The sequence below is a fragment of the Nuphar pumila genome, chromosome 10 (genome assembly GCF_984573655.1).
Source record: "Nuphar pumila chromosome 10, dmNupPumi1.hap1.1, whole genome shotgun sequence".
In the NCBI taxonomy this organism is placed as follows: domain Eukaryota; kingdom Viridiplantae; phylum Streptophyta; class Magnoliopsida; order Nymphaeales; family Nymphaeaceae; genus Nuphar; species Nuphar pumila.
Window position 1 is genome coordinate 95,831,768 of NC_143258.1, and position 25,012 is coordinate 95,856,779.

Below are 25,012 nucleotides of genomic sequence, written 5' to 3' on the forward strand. Positions count from 1 at the left end.
CACTTGGAGTCATGTGAAATGACACACCGAAATCTAGGAGCCAAGATGTCTTACCGAGAGATGAGGAGGATGACATAGCGGCTCCGGAAATGCCTCCTTTGAGAAGAGGTTGTAGAGCATCCACAATTTGTTGAAGGGAAAGAGGCTCATTTTATGAAGAAGGTCGTTCCTCTGGTTGGGATGTCATAGCCGCGACAAGTATTTTCTTCCATTTGGGGCAAATGGGGTTGATATGTCTGGGTTCTTTACAAAAATGGCAAGTTAATTTGCTATAGTCTCTTTTGCCATATCGATCATTTCCTCCTTGACCTTAATTTTTGAAATGAGAAGGTTTGTAGGCCTTCATATTATTCCCGGGTCATGACACAGCATTAACCGCTTCATAATCATTTTGAAAAGAAGGTGTGGCAAGGATGCTAGGATTATTCTTACTAATTCACATATGGGTTTCCTCACCACTTAGCTTAGTGATTACATCTTCAATAGAGGGAGATATGAAGGCGGATAGAAGAGAGGACCGAATTTGCTCAAATTTGGGTCTAAGACCATTTAGAAAATTGAAGAATCGATCTATTTTAACGCAATTGCTTCTCCGCTCCATTTTGGTTCGAGCATAGCAAGCTCGTCCCAAATAGATGATAGTTCGACAAAATATTCTCGAATAGACAAATCATTTTGTTGAAGGGTCAATGCCTTCTTTTGGAGGTAATACTTGTGTGATAAGTCCCCTGAAGTATACATTTTTTCAAGGTACAACCAAGCTTCGGAAGCCTTTTTGAACTTAATGATGTTGGCGTTGCTCTTGGTTTCTACGGATGAAAAAATCCAAGACAAGATCTTGAAGTTCTTCATCTCCCACTCATCATGCTTTTTTTAATAATCTTCTAGAGCTTTTTGTCTATCTTCTCCTTCAAGAAACTTAATATCCCCTTTTTCTATGATTGTAAGTTTGGGTTTGGGTTCCGGTATTGAACCTTGAACGTACCCCTAAAGGCCTTTTTCCTTTGATATGGGCTTCTATATTGCCGGCCCAAACATGATAGTTTGAACCACTAAGTTTAAAACTAAGGGCGAAGTGAGAGTCTTTTTCACCCATTAGAGAGGGTAGAAGATAAAAAATAACACGTACTTCAAAAGATTTTCAAGTCCATCTTGACAAAAGAGTCTTCTAAAATATTGCTCGAAGACGATGATCCACTTCAAATTTCAGTAGCTTGAAGGCACATTTTTCGAGGCACTTCAAAAAAATGAAGAGATGCACGATCCTCCTTTTTCAACGAGACGCTGATATCATGTAAAAGTATATCTAACAAGATACTAAGATCAAGACCTTAATATTCTTGATAACAAACACGACACACATGTACGATGAGAACACTTATGCACAAAAGCACAACTCACAAAAACTCACAAATGCACAATGGCATAAAAAATATTATAGCCACTTTATTGAACACTTGGGCTTTGACTCAAAGCCATGGAAAAACACAAGGGGGAATACCCCTATTTATACACAATGGGAAGCCATGGAGGGGCTCCCAATATGATCGATGGGACCCCTTCAACGGTTATAATTATAACCGTTGGAAGGGCCCAACGATCATGTTGGGTGGGCCCCTCCTTGCGCCAAAAGGAAAAAAGAAGAAATAAAAAACAGAAAAAAGAAGAAATAAAAAAGAGAAAAAAGAAATTTGAAAAATGAAAGGGAAAAAATTACATACATATTCCAAAAAAAATGTGTAAAATGATGAGTATACCCCTACGGCTAAGGTGAAATAAATATATATATTTTATATATATAATAGGTAGATACATATACATATATTATATATATGTATATGTATTACATTATATATATATATAATATATATTAGATTACATGATTTGATTACATAATTTAACAGATACTATGTTGTTTTCATTGATAGTTATTCTCGTTATACCTGGATATACTTCATGAAACATAAATATGAAGTTCTTCAATTGTTCAAAAATTTTCATGCCTTTGTCAAAACTCAATTTTCGTCAAATATTATGAATTTTCAGTGTGATAGGGGAGGTGAATACACTTCAAATGACTTTATTGCCTTTCTTCGAAACAATGGTATAAATCACAGAGTTTCCTACTCGCATACGCCGCAACAGAATGGTGTGGCTGAAAGAAACATTGTCATATTGTTGAGAGTGTGATAAGCATGTTGCATGACAGTCACATTCTTATTGAGCTGTGGACAGAAGCTTTCCAGTCTGCGATTTACATTATAAATTGTTTGCTGATAGTTATTTTAGCAAATAAATCACCTTATTATACTCTTTTTTTGCAACTCCCAGATTATGATAGTTTGCGAGTTTTTGGCTGTGTTTGTTATGTGCATATTGACAAATCATTAAAAAATAAGCTTCAGGATAAAGCCTCTAAGTGTAGATTTATGGGATATGCGGATGATCATAAGGGATATCGTTGCTACGAGCCTCTGTCAAAGCGTGTTAAAATCTCCAAAAATGTGATTTTTGATTAGCAGAATCTTGAAGATGGGCATTCTTTACAAAATACACATCATAATGTTGAAGTTTATTCTCCATGGTTGAATGTTGAGTTGTTTCCTAACATCAATGAAGAGTGTTCATTAGATTGTAGTGTTGCTCCCATGCTTACTCCTATACCAGATGAAACTTCTTGCACAACATAAATCGAGATTGACAATTTGCCGAACAAAGAAATTGAGAAGTTTTCAGGACCAGTCTATGTGAGAAAAGCAACAAAAAATATTCCTGCCACTACTTATGTCATTATTGATGAACCTGAAAATCATTTCTCTATCAGGAGATCAGAAAGAATTCGACACCCAATTTACAGATCGGTTAGTTATGATAATTTCATTCTAGATTTTCAATTATTTCTGTAACAGGTTGAAAAGCAAGATGAACCTACTACCTTCTATCAGGTAGTCAAATTCTCCAAGTGGATAGAAGCAATGAATGAAGAAATGGAAACGTTACATGAATGCCAAACATGGGAAGTTGTTCCCAAACCCAAGGATAGAAATATTATAGGGTCTAAATGGGTTTATAAGATCAAGCATAAACCTGATGAGAGTATTGAACGGCACAAAGCAAGACTTGTTGCACGTGGTTTTACTCAAGAATATGGTCAGGATTATGATAAGACTTTCAGCCCTGTGGTCAAGATGAAGACAATTCGTATCATATTATCTCTAGTTGTCCATCACAAATGGACATTGAGCCAGATGGATGTGAAGAATGCCTTCCTTCATGAGGATCTTAAAGAAGAAGTTTATATGGAACAACCACTTGGATATGCGGAAGATCCTAAGGCGTACGTCTGCAAATTGAAGAGAGTTCTTCATGGCTTAAAACAAGCATCACGGTCTTGGTTTGATAGTTTATCTCTCAAAGTTCAAAACCTTGGTTTTCACAGGTGCACTCTTGATCATTCGTTGTTTATCTTTAGGGACGAGCATACAACCACCTTCTTGTTGATTTATGTAGATGACATAATTATCACAGGCAACTCTTGCAGTCATATCCAGGAAGTCAAGGAATTCTTAAGTCAGAATTTTAAAATGAAGGATCTTGGAGAACTGAGGTACTTCCTTGGAATAGAAGTTGACAGGAAAGACAATATGTTGACTCTAACACAACATAAATACACCCTTGACTTGTTAAGTAGAGCAGAAATGAAATATTGCAAGCCTTTAGCTACTCTGAGTGTTTTATAGTAGAAACTAAGTTCCCATGATGGAGACTTATATAATGATCCCAGCAGATATAGAAGTATAGTTGGCATGCTCCAGTACCTTACCTTCACTAGACCTGACATTGTCTATTCTATAAACCAAGTGTCTCATTTTATGTATGAACCTCGAAGTGGGCACATGGATGCAGTTAAACGGATATTGAGATACTTAAAAGGCACGATAGGAGATGGACTTGTTTACAAAAGCAATCATATAGATAATGGACTTTATAAAATCTTTATCTATACAGATGTAGACTGGGCAGGAGATCCATATGAGAGAAGGTCAGTTTCAGGCTATTGTATATTTTTTGGCAGCAACATTGTGTCTTGTAGTAGTAGAAAACAGAAGGCTATTGTCAGATCTAGTACTGAGGCTGAATATCGTTCCATGGCAGTGGTTACAACAGAAGCTACGTGGGTTAGACACTTACTAACAGAATTGGGAGAATCTACTCAAGATCATTCTTACTGTGTGACAATCAAAGTGCGATAAATATTTTTTTTTATCCCAGACATCATAGTCGCACTAAACATATCGAGATAGATCAACATTTTTGTCAGGCAAAAAGTTGAAGAGAAAGAAATTGAGCCATACTATGTTCGCACTAAAGATCAAGTGACTGATATGTTTATAAAGGGGCTGACCAAATATAATTTTTGGTTCTTAAAAGGCAAATTGTTCATGATTCAAGATCATGCACAACTTGAGGGAGGTTGTTAAAGAAGTCGTGATATGGTTTTGGACCTACGTTTGCTCCAGATCCATATATCATATTTTGTATTTCTAATTTGCACATGTGCATATATTTGTATTTTATATTTATCTTCAAGGACATTATCGTTCATAGTATGTTGTAAACACTCTATATAAACATAGCCTTTCTAGGTCACGATGATGACCATTTTCTGTGCAGCAAGCAACAACCCTTTTGTCTTCTTCTATCTCCTTTTTTGCTGAAAATGGATTGACGTGGCTAGACAGTCAAGTTCTAACAAGTATATCCAAATTATGTCATTTTTCATTTTTGAAAATTTTTTGTAAAGATAAAGATTTTGCATGTAAAGATTGTATACTTGAAAAATTGCAAATGATGCCTTTTGGATCTAGAACCTCCTTGTCTAATTAAATTTTTGAATTAGTGCATTCGGGTGTATGGGTCTCGCTCTTGTTACGTCAAAAGGTGGTCATTCATATTATGTTCCATTCATAAATGATTTTAGTAGATATACTTAGATATACTTCCTTAAACTCAAATCCAAAGTTTTTTCGTGTTTTGAAACTTTCATAATTTTGTTAAAAATCAATTTAAAACAAATATTAAAGCCGTCCACTCTGACTCAGGGGGAGAGTCATGGCATTGTAGATCGAATGAATTTCAATTATAACAAAAAACTCATGGTATTGTACATCAAAGATTTGTGCTAGGACCCCCCAACAAAATGGTATTTTTGAAAGAAAGCATTGTGACATTATTAAAACTACTGGACCCTACTTATTTAAAAAAAAATCCAAAAAAAATTTGGGTTGAAGCCTCACTCACTGCGGTATATCTAATAAATAGAATGCATTCTCAATCGTTGAAAAACAAAAATCTCTTATTGAAAAACTTTTTAAAATTTCTCTAGACTTGAAAAGGCTAATGGTATTTGGATGTAAATGTTTTGTGCTTCTTGAAAAATATAACAAACTCTCTCCCAAAGCTATAAAATGTGTTTTTCTTGGATATGCCAAAAATAAAAAAGATTATAGATGTTATGATCAAACAAATGATAAACTTTATGTTTTTAAAAATGTTTCCTTGAAAATAAAAATGGATTTGAGTTTGAAAAAACTAAGAAAGAATCCGAGTATGCCTTCTTATTTGATTTGCTAAATCAAATAATGAAATTGTTGATGATAATGACATTAGTAATTTTGAGTTTATTAAGGATTCAAGTGAATAAAGAGAACCAACTCATAATCTCTTAAAACTAGTGTTAGAAGATCTGAACGAAGATATAGGCCTCCAAATAGATTTGTCTCTTATGAATCCATTTCTCCAAACTATAAAGCTTGTCATCTAGCAATTCATTCATATAATGAACCATCTAACTACAATGAAGCTAAAAACATAAAAGAATGGGTTTGAAGCTATGAAAATATAATTAGAAGCATTACACAAGGCCCATACTTGGGCAATTCAACATCTTCCCAAAGAAAAGAAGACAATAAGGTGTAGATGGGTCTTTAAAATTAAAACAAAAAGTGATGGGTCCCTAAAAAGATATAATGCAAGATTAGTTACAAAAGGATACTCTGAAGAATATAGAATAGATTATGAAGAAACATTTGCCCCAATAGCTCGCATGACCACTAGGCTCTAGTTGCAGTAGCATCCATTATAAAATGGCTTATATATCAATTAGACGTTAAGAATGTATTTTTAAATGAAAATTTAAACGAAGAAGTGATAATATGACTTTTCGTCCTCAAAAAGCTTTATATGGACTTAAATAAACCCCTAAAGCATGGTATGATCGGTTTAATGGTACTATGTTAAACCTTATATTTAAATATTGTTATACTGACACTACTCTTTACAGGTACCTCACTTATCATTCTCCTTTTGTTTGTTGATAATATGATCATCACTGAGAATGATCAAAAAGAAATTGAAGAAATTAAAATTATGCTTAAAAAATCTTTTGATATGATTGACCTTCATTTTTTGAGATATTTTTTAGGAATTGAAGTAGCCAATTCGCCAAGAGAGTACATTTTATCTCAAATCAAGTTGCAGCTAATATTGTTGCATGTTCAGGAATCATGACACAAAATATGCCAATACTCCTGAAGTGATAAATGCAAAAATAAGAGCTGAAGACAAAATATTATTAGATGATCCAACTCCTTATAGGCAACTTATCGGATCATTAATGTACATATTTATTACCAGGCCAAACATTGCGCATGCAGTACACACTGCAAGTTAGTTTCAACATGCACCTACATCGGTTCATATGAGTGTAGTATTAAGAATAGTTTGATACATCAAAAAAACTATATCTAAAAGGTTATTCTTATCATCTTCATCATCTTTAAACCTTATTGCTTATATTGATTCTGACTGGAAATGAGATCCTAATAATCGTCACTCAACTATAGGTTTTTATATGTTTGTAGGTGATTTTCTCATTTCTTGGCGATGCAAAAAACAACAGAAAGTGTCTTTACCTTTCACGAAAGCTGAGTATAGGGTGATGACTACAACAACCACCGAAGTCGTGTGGACAAGATCATTACTTTCATATATGGGTGTTGACGTTTCAGAACCTTCAAAACTATATTGTGATAACAAAAGCACCATATATATAGCCAGCAATCACACATTTCATGAGCGAACGAAACATATTGAGATGGATTGTCATTATGTTCGCAAAGAATATTTTATGAGAATGATTACTTTGCCATATGTTCAGTCCGAGTTTCAGCTTGCAGACTTCTTCACCAAAACTCTTCTTCTACCAAGATTTTTTATCTTCTTAGCAAACTTTTGGTAATTTCACTGTAAGTTTAAGGGAAAGTGTTAAAATACTGTGTACATATTCATTGATATACATAAGTATATTTATAAATATAAATATATCAAGGGTATTTCGGTCATTTCATATAATGTATTTTAGTACAATCCATTAGGGACTGAAAATCTTTTTCTTTTATTTCTTTTTTATTATTTTTAATTGTTAAAGTCAATATGACTGTTGGGAGGTCAGTCCAACTAGTCGTTGGACTGCCCCCAATGGTCATAAATATGACTGTCCCTTTATGTAATGTGAGGCTCTATAAATAGGGCCTCCCCTCTCCTTGTATTTGTATGCTTTACAAAAGCATTTGATGGGTATTAATACAATATTTTTTTTTGTTATGCTCTTGTAAGCTTTATGCTTTTGTGATCTTGTGGGTTTCATATTTTTGTCTCTTTTGTGAGATTGTTATCAGTCCATTAGAAACCATATTATATTTGTGCACTTGTGTAGCCCTTTGTTGGCATTGTATTTGTGCACGCTTGTTTCATTACAATCATATCAAGAAAAAAGGGCATGAGAACTAAGGCCAAGATACCCTCCAGACAATATGATATAAGATTATTCATCAATCCCATACAGTGGAGGCATAATCTTATTTTTTTTTTTAAATCAAATAAAAACACATTGGGTCCCAAGAATAAGGGATCATAACACTGATTAAGATGTGTCATAATGAACTGTTCCTCTATCTCATTCTATTGGAGAGAAACAACAAAACGACCTTCTCTTGATAAGATAGACAATTTACCTATAGAAGCACCAACCAACTCCTGAAGTAGGCCTGATCATGCCGCTTAACTTTCTTTGGTGCTAAGCATTTCACAACATCCATATGGTTTCTTATTTACTTTTCTTAACTACTTAATCTATGTTACCTGGAGGTCCTGGATGCTGCCAATCACTATATATATATATATATATATATATATATATATAGAGAGAGAGAGAGAGAGAGAGAGAGAGAGAGAGAGAGAGAGAGAGAGAGAGAGAGAGAGAGATATGAACATATTAGGTCCCATTTCTCATTCTGCCCCATAGTTTTGAAGTGTTTTATGATAGATCTGAACCGTTAGATGTGTTTATCATGCTCGATTTAGTGGGAATTGACTCTTTGATTAAGTTTTTTTTACGAAAAAACAAGTTTTTATGAGCCGGGAAAAACTGATACTTTCATACCCATTGATTTTGGTTCACCAGAAAAACCCATATACAAGTCAGATTCCAGTGATCCAAAAGCGGGTTCTCACTAAACAAAACCTATAGATCACATCTATGGTGTTAGATGTGAGATAAAATGCCAAAAACAATGATTTTTGAGGGGGCTGAACGAGGTGGGCAGAAGGAGCGCACACACACACACACACACACACACACACATATATATATAGTCGCTAGAATATGAGAATTGGTAATATGAGGACTAATGTGTGAACCACAATTTTCATGGATTTTTTGTTCTTTTCTCTTGAATTGAACCGTACCGATGTGATCTACATGCTTGGTTTTATAAGAACCTGCTCTTGAATCATCCTATTTTGATGCATAAACAAAAAAATTTTAAGGCTTTAAAATCAGTGGCTCATAATCATCATAAATATTTAAGCATTCAAAAATCACAGTTTTTCATCGAAAATACACGATTACTAGAAAATTCACCATGCCAAGCACATCCACATAGTTGGATTTAAAAAAAAAATGTTGGAAATGCCCATATTTCTAGTTCCATATTTTAGTGATTATATATATGGGTTAATATTGGCTACCAATGAAGGTACGGTACTAATGAGCAAGAAATCACAGGTGCAAGTTGTATCGACTCAATCTAACGACATAGATGTGATCTACATGATTTGTTTAGTAAAAAACTTATTTTGAATCATGTAATTATGACAAGTAATTAAGTTTTTAAAGGGGTCAAAAAATCAACGGCCCACAATGTACCAAAATTTCATAACTCAAAAGAAAACATTTTGACATCAGAAAAATATGATCCAAGGCTTGATTCTTGGCAAACAAATCATGTTGAACACATCTATGTGGTTAGATTGAGTCGATACAACTTGCACCAATGATTTCTAGCTCACTAGTACCGTACCTTCATTAGTAGCCAATATTAACCATATATATATATATATATATATATATATATATATATATATATTCACTAGAATACGAGAACTAGAAATATGGGCATTTCCCACACTTTTTTGCAAATCCAATCATGTGGAATTACTTGACATGGTGAATTTTCTAGGAATCAACCATTGGATCGTGTATTTTCGATAAAAAAAATATGATTTTTGAACGCTTGAATATTTATGAAGATCATGAGCCATTGATTTTAAAGCCTTAAAAAAATCTCATTTATGCATCAAAATCAGATGATTCAAGAATGAGTTCTTATAAAACCAAGCATGTAGATCACATCTGTACGGTTAGATTCAAGAGAAAAGAACAAAAAATCCATAAAAATCACAGTTCACACATTAGTTCTCATAATTTAGTGTGTATATATATATATATGTGTGTATATATATATATATATATATATATATATATATATATATATATATATATAGTGATTGGTTCGTCCTAGGAGGGCGTGGGCAGTCTAAATTTTTCATTATTTTCATAGTTTTTTGGAATCTAACCTTACATTGTTTAGTAGGAATCAACTTTTCAATCATCCGACTATGACTTGCAAATGGGTTTTTATAAGGATTCAAAATCAATAGCTTATAATTTTTATAAATTTTAAAGTTAATAAAATCATATTTTTAGTCAAAAAGGCTTGACCCAACAATCAATTCCTAGCAGATAGATCATGCCGAACACATCTGTAGGGTCAGATATCAAACATAGATTGGAACATTGAAAGTGGTCCACACTTTATGAACAGTTAAGAGGAACCAATTCCTCACACACACACACATATATATATATATATATATATGTACTCAGAGAGAGAAGCAAACATGCTAAATTGGTTTTTTGGCTTTTCTGATGTTTTTTTCACGATTCTGACCTCATAAATGTGTTCGGCATGGTCAATTTACTAGAATTGACACCCGGATCATGTGTTTCCAATGCAAAAAATGATTTTTGGAGCCTGACAGTTGATTTTTCAAACCTTATCAAAACCCCACCCATGTATCAGAATTGAACGCCCCAACAGTTGATCCGTATAAAATCAAGTAGATCACATCGTATGGTTAGAATTTAAAAATAAAAAGAAAAAATCCTGAAAAACCTATTTAAGATGTTTGCATCACTCTCTCGCTAGACATGTTGAAATTCACAGTACTCCAATTGGAAAGAGTGAACATAAAAGTAAAAGAAAAAGTAATTATCTAACAAATTGATGATTCAATGTAGCATGAAATGAATATTTTTCACATGAATAATAAAATGAATTTCCAGTAGTGAAGAGATTAAGTGAAAACCTGGCAAGAAACCGGATGTAGGAGAGGAGGCATTGACGATATTCATTAGGTGATTTCAAAGCCAAGGATGATGATAGTTGAGCTTCCAAATGTGCCCTGGTCTGCACTCCATCATCAGTCAAAGTCCTGTGACAATCATATCATGCCAGATAGACATCAAAATACATGTCAGATGTTGGAGACAACACGAATAGGCAAGATTAAACTATATTGCACATGTTCAAAGTTCAAACCAAAAAAATGCAAGCAAACAGTACTAGCAAGATGATCATAGAAAGAATGATATTAATTAACTAGTAGGGTACCAGAAATATAGCAAGATCCATAAAGGCAAGAGACTTCAAGAGGTAAATTGTTCATTGTGGGCCAACTCTGAGAACTACCTAATCCAAGGGACATACCCATGCAATCATATTTCGGAGAGGAAGGATATATTATCTCAAATTAAACGATATGGTACATACTAAGATATAATGTGTTTTACCTTTCTTGTGTGCTGCCACTTTCTTGTATATATATCATTATTCATAGGGGTATTCTTGACCCTTGAATTGTGTTTTTTGAGGTGAAAATACGATCCTTTGAGGGGTGAAAATTTGGTACATTATGCAAGGTTGATTTTTCAACCCCGGAAAATCTTACATACACGTCAGCAAAACATGAACATGATCCAAGGGTCGCTCCCTGCTAAATAAAACATGTACATCACATTTAAAGGATCTGATCTAACAAATTAAAAATTATAAAAAAGGGTTTCCAACTTATGGGTTTATATATATATATATATATATATATATATATATATATATATATATATATATATATATATATATATATATATATATATATAAAGTGATTGTGAGATCAGGCTATGCCCACCTTTGAGAACAGGCATTTTTTGTGCAGATACTTCTTTCTTCCAACCAGCATCCATAGGCTTGTCGACCATGGGAACATATTCGTCATACTCTGGAAATGCATTTGCCTTGCCAGATTGTTTAGACTGTAAAATATAAAACAATGCAAAATATATATCACTGTTGCTATTTCCATGATATCTGAATGCATGAGAAATGATAAAGTCAAAAGAATGTTGAATCTAATGTTCCAACAACTCAAAGAAAGTTATACAAAGGCAAAGGGCAAAACACAAAGTTGGAGCATTCAGGTGTCTGTCAACCATCTTAGATGCTTTGCATTTTGACACACATTAAAATAGCTATCAAAATTTTTAATTTGAAAAATCAGTATCTAAATGCAATTTAGATTCTGAAACCGCTTCAAACATCACAAGCATCCCGTTTTAATGTACGTTAATTAGTCTATGAATGGCCTTAATGACGAGCACCACTGACATGAACGGATACACATAAAAGTACCATTTATCAGCAGAAGAATCGAACAAAAAAGTTACATTACCAGATCAGTTTGTCAATCTTAGAAATTGTGCAACAAGCAGTCTTTTGTTATCTAGAAATTGTTTTTAAGAGAATCATATGCATGATCATTTCTTGTGATTTATCAGCATCAGCTATGTTTTCTATATATCAACTAAACATTGCATTATATTCCAACAGCAAGGCAACCTACTTCACGAACTGGAGTCAACTGCACATTTGACATGTAGTCCCTTATGACTTTTGGCGAAGCTATCTCTTCAGCTTCAGATCCTGACTCTGCAGTTGAGGTATCACCTCCCTTCATCTGATCCAACCATGAAACAAAATCAAATTTGTAACGGCTACACCAAATGATATAAGAATAACCAAACTTGTTTCTGCTCAAAAGGAAAAGTTTGCCTCAGGACACACCAGTGGGTAATTTGGCTTTGCATAAGCAATTACTTTTCCTTCAGTATTTGAAACAGTAACAATTTGTCTGGCACACTCACTTCCCCACTAAGAACCATCTATATGCCAACAATCAAAGGCAAGTCATAGTCTCAAACATATGGAGGCAAAGCAACTGTGAGAAAGATAACAATCGTTAAAAGTTTACATGGAATACAAACTAAAACATAAGAAACACAACCAATAAGACCTTTAATATAATTGGGTCTTTCCATGGACCTTTATCAGACCTCATGCATCCACCTTGATCAAGACACGTACAAGTACCACCAAGAAATTCTGGCAATTCACTGGTAGAAAAACGCGATATCTTTGTAAGGACTGGAAACATCTTAACATAAAGCAATAGATCATCTCATTACAGTCCACGACATAGAGCCCAAACCTTTTACCTGGCATCAATTATCTCAAGCAACTTGCTCTGATATCTGTTTCCAAGAACCTGATAGGAAATGAATCATTTAAAGTTGAAAATCTCTAAAGGAGAAGATGGTAATAATAAAGATGCAATACAAGCAGTTGTAACATACATGAATCTTTGATGTAGTTTTGGGGTCAAGAAAAGACTTTATGGTGTTCCACAGAAGTCTAAAACCAGGTCCAGCGTTAATGATAAACATTCTGTGCAGCGTCTGCATCATGCAGTTTCCAAGATAATGAGGACTATCAGAAATTGTACAGTTCTGATGGGAGAAGCTCCATGCTTTTCTTCATCCTTAAATTGGTTAGTGTCAAATCCAGTCTGAATAAAGAATCACATGTTACCTCAGGGTAGTTATTACCATCAATCTTCTGCAGACGGTCAATTAGTTCTCTTGCAGCTTTGCTGAAATTTTTTATGCCCTGATGAGAAATCAAAAATCCAAAGTTAACACTTGAAACTTCAAAAAAGAAAGATCATGAATGGACAAAAAGAACCTAAAAATATAATATTTCCACTTGGACAATAACCATCCAACAAATGTAAAGTTGACATGAGAAAAGAGATCATACCAATCCATGCACATCAATGATTGTCGTACTTGAATCAATGTGTCTTTTTGCAGCAATAGAGCAAGCTGGAAATTTGACAAGAAAACATTTTTCAAATCCCTGCACATGGTATTTTATGTACTGCTCCATGGTTGTCACTTGCATAAGCTTGTTAGGATCGACTTTTCCAAGTCTTTCAATATAAACAGGCCTTCCCTCCTTATCAACACCATGATGACTTTGAGGATAGCATTGCAAAACTTCATCCTGCTCTTTAAATTCAAAATCCTGATGGAAGACCAGTGGCCATGAAAAATTATAAGAGCATCCAAAAGTTAAGCCAGGAAAAAGTCAGTCACACAATTTACTACTCAAACAGAAATGGCATAAGATTACACTGCCAACGACTTAAAGAATCCCAGATTGAAGGTTATTAGGGACAAAACCTGTCTCTCACCACCTCCCCGAAGAAAAAAGAAAAAAAACATAGAAGCAGTAATTTGCAAAGTACTCATAACTTTCCCACTATGTCACAAGGACATGGGATACACCATTCTTGGGTAACTTTTCACTAAATTAGTATATAAGAGGACATGGCACAAGCATAAATTGGAGTATCCCGGTGAACATAGGTTTCCTGGCATTAACTCCATATTTGAAGTGGCAGATAAGAAAGTGTGATTTCCTCACCTTGAAGCTGGCATGAAATTTGTTGAAGAAATTTCATATCTTCTGTCTACAATTTCTGTTCATCCTTTATCCCCTTTCTCAGGAGTACAATTTTGTAAAGCATAAATAATTCAATTCAATTATTTTAAATAACCAACATAAATCTGTTAATCTTATTGTACCAGAAAATTCATTATTCAATCTTTTTGTCAAGTTCTTAACTACTCTATTCAAATTTCATAGGTGAGGGAGTAATGCTTTTGCTTTCAGCCAAAAGAGGATCCTGGAATTTGTTTAAGTTGATACCCGGTAGTTAGTGTCACAATCAAGCTACAGAAATCTATCTCAAGCTACCACAGCATTTTAAAGAATTACCAATAAACCATAAAAGTTGATGCAGACTTCTCAAAGTCGAAACCACCAAATAGTGAATACCAATTTCAAGTATAAGATGAGATATTTATTGAAGCTATTTCAACAAGCTTGACTTAACTGCATAAACTGACCAAAATAATTCAAGGTTGCATATGCACAAGACAAGAAAAATTACCTCCATGATGGTGTCTGCACCAAACTCCTTCCTCCATTGAAACATTTCCGCTCACATATTCTTTGCTTTCTCAATATCAAACTTTCTCGCTTTTAGAAATCTGGAGATGAACAAAGCCTTTGGCTGTTACTAAATAGAATTTGTGGTACTAAGGTGCAGTAAATTCTGGTATTTAGGCATTATCGAACATAATGGTGGGCTTGAAGAACATAGGAACCACGAAGAGTAGTAGCTAAAAAAGAAAATGTTGTAACAAAGTAACAGAAACAGTTTGGGAAGTGGTTTTGCAAATTAAAAATTTTAAATAGATAAAATGGTAAAAACAATCTTTTGAAAGATTAATGAACCTCTATCTTCATAAGTTTTAATGTTATATTTTTTAAAATCACTGCAGTTGTCCTAATAATGTCTATTGATAACAGATTCAATAAACCCCAGAAAAAAAATGATGTACCTATGGTGCTAGTCCAAGAAGATGCAGTTTTTAATTAGCAACACCATATTGAGGAGGATAACTTTGCTCTGATTTTTAAAAAAAATCTTAATTTTTTTTAATGCTTATTCTTTTGGTGATGCATCTTACTATATGATGCAATACTGTGATATACACCTATATCATAGACCCTTTCAGTATGCCTCATGTCATAATTTTTACAACATTGCTTGGTGGACAGAAATTTTGCTAAATGTTCGTCAACATTCTCATGTTATAATTGAGTAAGGATTGATGTGGTTTGAAGTATCAACCAAGCTGTAGAAGGATGGGGTCAATCTCAGCAAGTGCTAGAGTATCTGTTGGAAGTGTTGTATGGTTATTTGATTGTTTCAGCATTTGAATTCTGAAAACCAATAAAGCCACCCGATCTGTTAGGTATTATCAGTGGGGACAGACTGTGGAAGCATAAGCCACCTGATCGGTTCCCAGATAATTCTGATTCGAAACCATGTGTATCAATTCTCTCTTGTACTGGTAGGGGTCTGTCTAATCCTAGCTTTCCAATAGAAAAAAGTGGATACAACTTCCACCAACTTCAGTTGAATGGAACCACATTTAATAAATAAAAGTTTTTGGTTAATGCCACAAACAATCCTCTCCGGCTCACACCTCACCCCAAGAACCACAGAGTGAAAAATATTAAGAAAAAAAGAGTTTTGGTCGTCATTCTCTGAATTGTACATTATAGATAAAATGTAGAGAGATACAAAGACTCTACAAGTTCAGGTAGTTGATCCATGGGAAAGTCATGTTTATTAGACCATGGAACAAGCTGGTGTAGAGAGAAGAGCACAGTAAACACCCCACTTAGATCATAATAGAGTTAAACAATGCTACATAAAAAAATCCAGTAATGCATGAAGAAAAAATGGCAAAGCAGTAGGTGCATGCCACACCCTTGCACTGGAGCTTTTTCACATAATACTTGATGCTGCACAACACCTATGAAATTGTACAAAATCTGTAAAACCCGGGATTTTTTTTAAACTTGGATTCGAGTCGGATTCGGACCCGACCCGGACCCAACGGAGGCACCGCCTCTCGTGCCTTCTAAAGACAGCGAGGCAGGGGTTTCAGAACCCCCCCCCCTTTTCCTCTCTCGTCTCTCTCTCTCTCCCCCGACCGCCTTTCTCACTCTCCTCGTGTCTGCCGAGTAGCCGCCATCAACGACCCCCCTCCGGCAAGCTCCTCTCTGGCGAGCTATCTCCGACGACCTCTAGGTACGCGCTGCCCTCTCTTCTCCTTCTTCGTCTGTCTCTCTCTCCCTCACCCTCCGTTTGTGCAGGGAGGGGCTGAGCCACCTCCCTGCCTCCCTCGATCGCAAGGGAGGGGCAAAGCCCCCTCCTTGCTGCCTTAAATCGCAGGGGAGGGGCAGAGCCCCTTCCCGATGTCTCCTTTTGGCAGGGGAGTGGCCAAGCCCTCCCTGTGCTCCCTGCGGCCATGGGAGGGGTCGAACCCCCTCCCTGCTCTTTGTTACGGCAGGGGAGGGGGTGGCCCAGCCTCCTCCCTGCTCTTTGTTACGGCAGGGGAGGGGGTCGAGCCCCTCTCTGCTCACTGGTACGACAGGGGAGGGGCCGAGCCCTCCCTATGCTCCCTGCGGCCAAGCGAGGCGTCGAACCCCCTCCCTGCTCCACCTTTAGCAGGGGAGGGGCCCAACCCCCTCCCTACTCCTTGTTACGATAGGGGAGGGGGTCGAGCCCCTCCCTGCTCCCTTTGACGGAAGGGGAGGGGCTCGAGCCCCCTCCCTGCACCCTCGTTGTTCAGGAAAGGGGTCGAGCCCCCTCCCTGCGCCTTTTTCTCTCTTTAGGCAGGGGGATCGCCCCTGCCTCCGCAATTGTTCAACAGGTAGGGGCAAGGCCCCCTGCCTCCCTCTTCTCTAGCGTCAGGCAGGGGCTTCACCCCCTACCTAGTTGCGTATTCATAAGGCAGGGGCCAAGCCCCTGTCTCTTTGCATGTTTGTCAGGCAGGGGTGAAGCCCCCTGCCTCTCCTTCGTTGTTGACAGGCAAGGGCTTTGCCCCTGCCTCTCTTTTACTTTGTCAGGCAGGGGAGGAGCGCAGCTCTGCCTACCCTCGCTTTCTGAGGCCAGGGGTGCAAAAATTAGTGCACTTTGCTATGAGGCATGATTTTATTTATTTTTGTCAGGATTAGTGCCTCGCCTCAGATTTTGGTGGAGCGCCTCGCTACGCCTCAACGGTTTTCACAACACTGACTCCTTCGACTTCTTTCTTTCAGCCATTTGATTCCTACAGTTGGCTCCCAGAAGAAGACGGACAGAACAGAGAGGGATTAGGGCCTTCCGTTGGAGGTAGAGAACGGAGATGCAGTCGACACTTTCGGGGCTTCGCCTCTGGAGGTCTTCTCGGAGTATCGTGTGGGTGCTCAATTCTGCCGTCGATAGAGAATCCCCAGCGAGAAGCTTCGTTTCAGATCGGTTTGAGACAATCGAGGCTCCCTCTCCCCCTCGGTCGGCTTACTCGTTGTTGGGCAAAGATAAGGGCGGTCACCGAATCGCAAGGGGACTTCTAGGATCCTTCCCTCTTTGTGGTAAATTCTTCTCCTTCTTCCCTATTCCGCGAATATATATATATATATATATATATATATATATATATATATATATATATATATATATATATATATATATATTTGAACCAAGATTTCATAGTTTTTTTTTTGTTTTTTTTTTTAAATTTCACCGATGTGATCTAGACGCTTGGTTTTATAGAAACAGACTTTGGGATCATCATCCAATTACGATGTAAGGGTTGAAAATCAATGACTTAGAATTTTCGTAACTTTTATTGGCAGCCCAAGTGTTCAATAAAGTGGCTCTAATATTTTTTATGTCGTTGTGCATTTGTGAGTTCTTGTAAGTTGTGCTTTTGTGTACAAGTGTTCTAAAGTGTTCTTATCGTGCATGTATGCCGTGTTTGCTATCAAGAATATTAAGGTCTTGATCTTAGTATCTTGTTAGAGATACTTTTACAGTATCGACTCTCCAAAAGAGAACAAGTAGGTGCAGGGCCCCATACATCAGAGTAGATAATCTCAAAAGGTCTTGAAGCTCTTTTATTAATTGAATTGAAGGGAAGAACATGACTCTTGCATAATTGACAACTTGTATATTTTTCATTATCAAAAGTAGAACTCAGACTAGATAAGGAGATAAAATTATCTCTTACAAGCTTTTCAACGAAGAAGGAACTACAATGACCAAGTCGACTATGCCAAATGTTTGACTTATTACATTTAGACAAACTAAGAAGACACTTATTAGAAGAAAATTCATCGAACTTCAACGAAGGCTTCAAGACAACAGGAACAAAAACACGAACAAAAGGATCTTCTTTGAAGATATACATATTTCTTCATCGCTCTCCTTTAACGAACATCTTCTTCATTTGAAGGTCCTTAACATACACAGAAGATGGAGTAAATTCGACAGAAGAATGTGTATCATCAACAAGTTTGGAGACAGAAATAATGTTCTTTTTGATATTAGGAGCAAGTAGAACATTAGACAATTTTATGGATGAATTTAAGAAAGGTATTATGGCATTCTCAGTGTGAGAAATGGAATGATGAGTTCCATCTCCAATGACAACAATACTGCTTTTATCAAAAATAAGGGGATAAGTTTAAGAGTTTACCTGCATCTCTCGTGACATGAGTGGTTGCCCCAGAGTCTATATACCATACTCCTTGGTCATTTTGTGCTATTGTCATCTTCGAAAGAGCTTACAATAAAAGATAATATTCGTAGCGAGGAGATACGTAAGAAGGTAGGCGTTGGATCCTTTTCCTCGAACCATAAATGACATTTTCTCATACCGCTCATTCAATTCTTTCAATGGAATTGGATCCTTTTCCTCGTTTGAGAATCTACTCCCTTCATCCACTTGGTCTTGAAGAGTAACAAGGACCAATTCACACCTTTTTCATCTTTCAATTGAACACTTTCTTTTTCTGACTATGATCAAGGGAGAAGATTATTCTTTTAACCAAACATATGCGGTTCAAATCACGATCTTATAAAAAGAAGAAATCTTTCTCGATCAATCCCCTTGTTCCTCATTCTTTTAGAATTAGAAAGAACCTTTTCAAGTTTGAATTTGACCATTTGGAATTTGGTTTCTTTTCTTTCGTTCTCCTTTTCTTTTATTCCTGTCCATCATTCCTTAGGTTGCATGATTTGATCTTGTAGAATCTGCTCAATTTTCTAATCAAACAACGAGTACAAAATCTATTAGATTCACATTTCAACCAGAAGTGTATGAAATCTTTTTTTTTCTCTCTCATGGATACATTGTTTGAATCAATTTCTTCTGTATGAATCTATGAATCAATATGAGTATATTCCAATTCCAATCCTTTCCCAATACCTATAAATTATATCGATAAAGACATAGATGTCACTAGCTTTTGGGCACGATACTGATATTGGCTGAAAATTAGAAATTAGACAAATTTGGGAAATTGATTTTTCTTGATGGTTTTTCCCTTTTGTCACCTGAAAATTTTAGGCATCTTGGTCAAACCACTTGTCTAAATGTGTCACCGGAAAAATTCAGGCGCCATGTAAGATGCCTGGAAAAATCAGGCGTAAGTTGTTGCCTGGAAAAATCAGGCGCCATGTAAGTTGTCGCATGAAAAAATTAGCCAACATATATCACTTGAAAAAGTCAGGCAATATGATTTTGACCAAACAAAAGAGCAAAAGTGTCAAGAAAAAAGTAAATTGGCCTTGTTTATCATATTTTCTAGTTTGTGGCCAGTATGGTATTGTGCCAAAATTTAGTTTCATCTATGTTATTGTTCATGAAATATATGAATTGATTGAGTTTTTTTTTCCTTAATGTTTTGTTATTAATTGTGGATTTCCTAGTTTACATTTAAATACTACAAATCTGTAATTTTTTAGTCAGCATTATATGTCATTCATTTGGTGCTTTGTATTGCATATTTCTGACTTTATGTTTTAGTTGTTCATATGACAACTAATATAGCAAGGTGTATGCCATTATGGAATTTGTTTGGACTACTTTCCCAAATGACAATAAGTGGTATATATATATGTGTGTGTGTGTGTGTGGGGGGGGGGGGTGTTGGTGGGAGGAGGGGGAGGTGGGGTGGAATATTGGCTACACTCTAGTGTACAGTATTCTCTTAGTTGTATCTCATAGGTGTGAGCTTTATTTAGCCAGTTTGACCTCAGGAACACGTTCAACATTGTCCACTTATTAGGAAATGCACCTTGGATTGGGCGGTTTCGACATAAATTTATGATTTTCCTAATTTCAAAATTTGAAGCATTATAGACTATTGGATTTTGTAGTCCTTAGTATGTGACGCCGTTGATGATCTAAAGCATGTTTTTCACTAAGCAAACCATATAGATCATATCCGTAAGGCTTGATTCACAAAAAAACCAGGAAAATGTGAAAGAATGGGTGGTTTCTACTAGGGGATACTCGAAGATAGCTAATATTTTCCCTATATATAGGGAAAATATTGGCTGCACTCATGGATTCTAAACCCCTTAGTTAAACTCATAGGGGCAGATCGTGTTTGTCCCATGGATGTGTTTGTCAAGATAATAGGAAACAACCCTTGGATTGTATATTTTTTATGTAAAAATTTGAACTTTGAAGGGTGAAAAATACGTGTATTTTATTCCATTGATTTTTTAACCCCTAGAAAATCTGATCACATGTTGGAAAAACGTAATCTATGGGTGGTTTCCATTAAACCAAACATGTAGATAACATTTGGAGAATCCTATGTGTAACCAAAAAAAAAGGAAAGAAAGAAATGGGGCTTCTCCTTCAATACCCATCAGTGTTGCCAAAATTGGAGGGAGTTGGGGGGGGGGGTTCAGAGAGAGAGAGTATTGACTATTCTAAGGGTTCCAAACCTCCTAGTTGAAACTCATAAGGGGAGGTCATTTTGACCAACTCTGATGCCATGGTCAAAAGAGTAGGAATTGACCCATAGATTATATTTTTTCAACTTTGAGTGTTGGTACATTGTAGGCCTTTAATTTTTCAACCTCTAAAAAAATTCGTCATTCACATTGGAAAACATGATCCAAGGGTCTTTTTCTACTAAATCAAACATGTAGATCACATTTGGAGGGTAATATGTGTTGTGTTGTGCCATGTAAGCAGGTTTCCAAGTGAAAATCAATGGCTCAAAAATGCACTAAAACTTAATGACTCAGAGAAACATTTTTACGTCAAAATGACACAATCCAAGATGCAATCCCTGCAGGTCAGATTGACTAGACTAAGCTTGCAATTATGGGTACAACAAACGGTAGAAGATATGTACCTTATATGTTGTAATGAAATATGCTAAGATACAAAATGAGGGCCTCTAAGGGCTCACAAGATTATAAAGACAAAGTGCACACACACATATACATAAGTCCAACTAAGGGACAATACAATAGCACAAAGGCACAACACAAGCACTAAGTGCATTCAAGACATTAAAGAACTAAAGAGAATAACGCAAAACATAAAAAAAATTATCTTATTGAGCATGAATGCTTAAGAGAAGCATTAAGAAATGAAAGGGGATAAAAGCCCCTATTTATACACATACAAGAGAGAGGGAGACCTCAATAGAGCTGTTGGACTGTTTCAACAGCTCTATTGACTAGTAACTCTATGTACTAATGTGGCCCTAATGGGTACAACCTATTACAAGGACTGAAATAACCAAAATACCCTTAATGGGTATTTACCTATTACATCATTATAAATAATATATATATATATATATATATATATATATATATATATATATACAACTTAACGTGTATTCCTTTATATTTGTTATATGTTCATAATTCATATGTATCTATGTATGTATATCAAGGCACACTGAAGCATATGATTACCATTATCATGTCATGTTTGAGAAGATCTTGAGCTTTGTCAGTTATTCGTTTTGATAACTCTTCCAATTTGTTGTTCTCATAGGGCAGAAGAGAAGCATGTTCATCCAGACTCAGTCAACTCCAAACCCTTCATCACTTATGTTCTATCCTGGTAAGCCAGTTATGGAGTTTGGAAGTGCAGACTTCCCAAATGCCCGTACAGCTTTGAACTCGCCCCTTGCAAAGACACTTTTTGGTATTGATGGTATGAATAACATAGCCATGCAACTTTATTTTGCTTCCTCATTGATAATCATTTATTTGAAAGTACATTTTATTTCTTGGTGAGGTTTATTTCATACGATTATCTTTATGGTAAAAATACTTGATAGGTTCACCACCTTCGGAATATATATAGTCAATGCAAAAGCAATCTATCTGTTTTTTTTGAGAGATTAGGAAAAGTTGTGAAGAAAATGGTTATAAAATAGGGAAGGAGCCAAGATGGCTAATGCCATGAATGAACCAGGGAAAACAGTAGAATGATCACGAGGATCAAAAAGGAAGATACAGACATGCTATTGAGCTCTGCTCCTTACGTCAGGGAAAACCATCAATTCCACCATACCCACAGTTCTTCTAGGGACAGCCTAAACAGACCAAATTTTGCAAAAATAGAAGCATTGATCAGCCAATACCAATCCAGGAGCTGCCTGACATAGAAGGAAACAGTTAACCAACTAGTTGAGTTGGAAGGCCTATATATAGTGCTATGGCTTGCCTTCCTTTTAGGAACTCCTGTTCAGAAGAACAAAATGAAACCATAGGAAGGATAAAGCAGGATAGGAAGAACAAGAAAATTGAAAACAAGATAAAAGATGAAAAAGCTCTAACAGGAAAGAAATGGATTCTCCAATGCCATGCCGATACTTGTTAAAACATGAGTGGGACACTTTGGTGGACATTTTTAGATGATCAATCAGATCTCAGTCCAGGTACTCAAAACCTACTTAGACTTGCTTAGGTTAGCCCAGGTCCAACCCACTCACATACCTATTTTAGAGTTATTGCCCTTTCATTATTCCTAAACACAAAGTTACTTAGAATCTTCATCATTTGCCACAGTATAGGTCCAGCTTCTGAATTCCTTGTATTTAAAACATAAAAAATAGTGTTGCAAAATAAACATTCCAGGTATAATGCATGGCGTCTCTATGTGTATGCTATGTTATTCTTGCCAGGCAAGCCAGCTGACTGTTGGCAATAATATATTAACCCTAGGCCTTTTGACTAAGTTATTACGGTCAAATAAGCCTCAATGTGGTGCAGAGGTTTAGGATTCTTTCAACCCTACCCACAAGCAATAATCTTAAAAGAATGGGGAATCTTCCCTTCATTCATGTCGCCATGGGAATTCACGATCTTTTTGCCTCTTAAATTTCATGATTTTGTCTTTTTTTTCCTGCTTTCACTTTCATTTGTCATTTCCAAACTATTTTGCTGGGTTTTGGACCCATGGTTCACTTAATGACTTTTCATAGATGTCTAAATATAAAATAAAAGCTCATTTTTTTCTCTCGTTGTAGATGATGCCATGTATTTGAATATGCCAAAAAGCGCTTGCTAGAAAGAACAATCTTATTAACAAAAGGGATTGAAAAAGCCTTACATGAGAGTGAGAGTAAAAGGAGAGGGAGTGGGCATGGGGAGGCCCAACAAGGAGTCGTTGGGCCCCCAACAGTCACATTTGTAATGAAGTGGATCGAATCCGATGAATATGCAAGAACACACACCTCAATCAAGTGGGAACACTTGATTGAATAATCACACCACCCACACAAGGGTCAAATGAGAAAGTATATTGCATACAAAACTCTCTTGAAAAAAAGATGAAATAATACAAAGGCCATGAGGCCTATTTATAATACAAGAGGCTAAAGGGGGCAGCCAATATGGCTGTTGGGCTGCTCCCAACAGTCATATTTATGACTGTTGGAAGCAGCTCCAACAGCTATATTAGAGCTGGCCCAACAGTCAAAAACAAAAAATAGAAAGGTGAAAAAGGGTTGTCAGCCTCTAATGGGCTGACACCTATTACAGTGAAAAGACTGAAATACCCTTGCTGGGTATTTCAGTTGCTATACATGTATATTTATATATTTTAACAACATTTGTGACTGTTGGGGGTCCAACGACTCTTGGTTGGGATCCCCAATGCAACATGCATTTAATGCATGTATAAAAATTAAAAAAGAGAAAAGAAAAAAGATGGAAAAGACTAATATGCCCCTATTGGGCAGAATTACAGAAATACCCTTAATTGGATATAATGGGATATTAGTATATATATTTATATATATACACATGATTACATATATTTTAACACCCTCCCTCAATCTTTACGGGGACATCACCGAAAGCTTGTTGAGAAGAAATATAAAACATGGAGCAATAAGAGCCTTGGTGAAGAAGTCCGCTAACTGGTACTCAAATGTAACGTACGCAAAGCTATAGTCTCTCTTAGATATTCATCACGAACATAGTGGCAGTCCATCTCAATATGTTTAGTACGCTCATGGAAGGTGTGGTTGCTTGCGATATAAATTGCACTTTTATTGTCATAGCACATCTTCGAAGGTATAGAGATGATTATGCTCATATTACTGAGGAGACTTCTAAGCCACACAAGCCCCATGGTTGTAGTAGCCATTGCACGATATTCTGCTTCCGTTGAGGACAACGATATTTTGTGTTGCTTGCATCTCCAGAAAATCATAGTCACCTAAGAATACACAAAAACCAGTAGTTGAGACTCTATCAT

General features: G+C 36.1%; 1 long non-coding RNA gene and 1 pseudogene across 1 annotated transcript; one reads left to right on the forward strand and one right to left on the reverse strand.

Annotated features, from left to right (window-relative positions):
- Positions 1–10,130: 10,130 nt before the first annotated feature.
- On the reverse strand, positions 10,131–15,757 carry LOC149827456 (phosphatidylinositol/phosphatidylcholine transfer protein SFH6-like; annotated as a pseudogene).
- Positions 15,758–16,398: 641 nt separating this feature from the next.
- LOC149827457 (uncharacterized) lies at positions 16,399–24,574 on the forward strand. The gene is made up of 3 exons (XR_016435169.1): positions 16,399–16,527; positions 17,541–17,852; positions 22,295–24,574. It is a non-coding gene; the product is annotated as an uncharacterized LOC149827457 (long non-coding RNA).
- Positions 24,575–25,012: the final 438 nt, after the last annotated feature.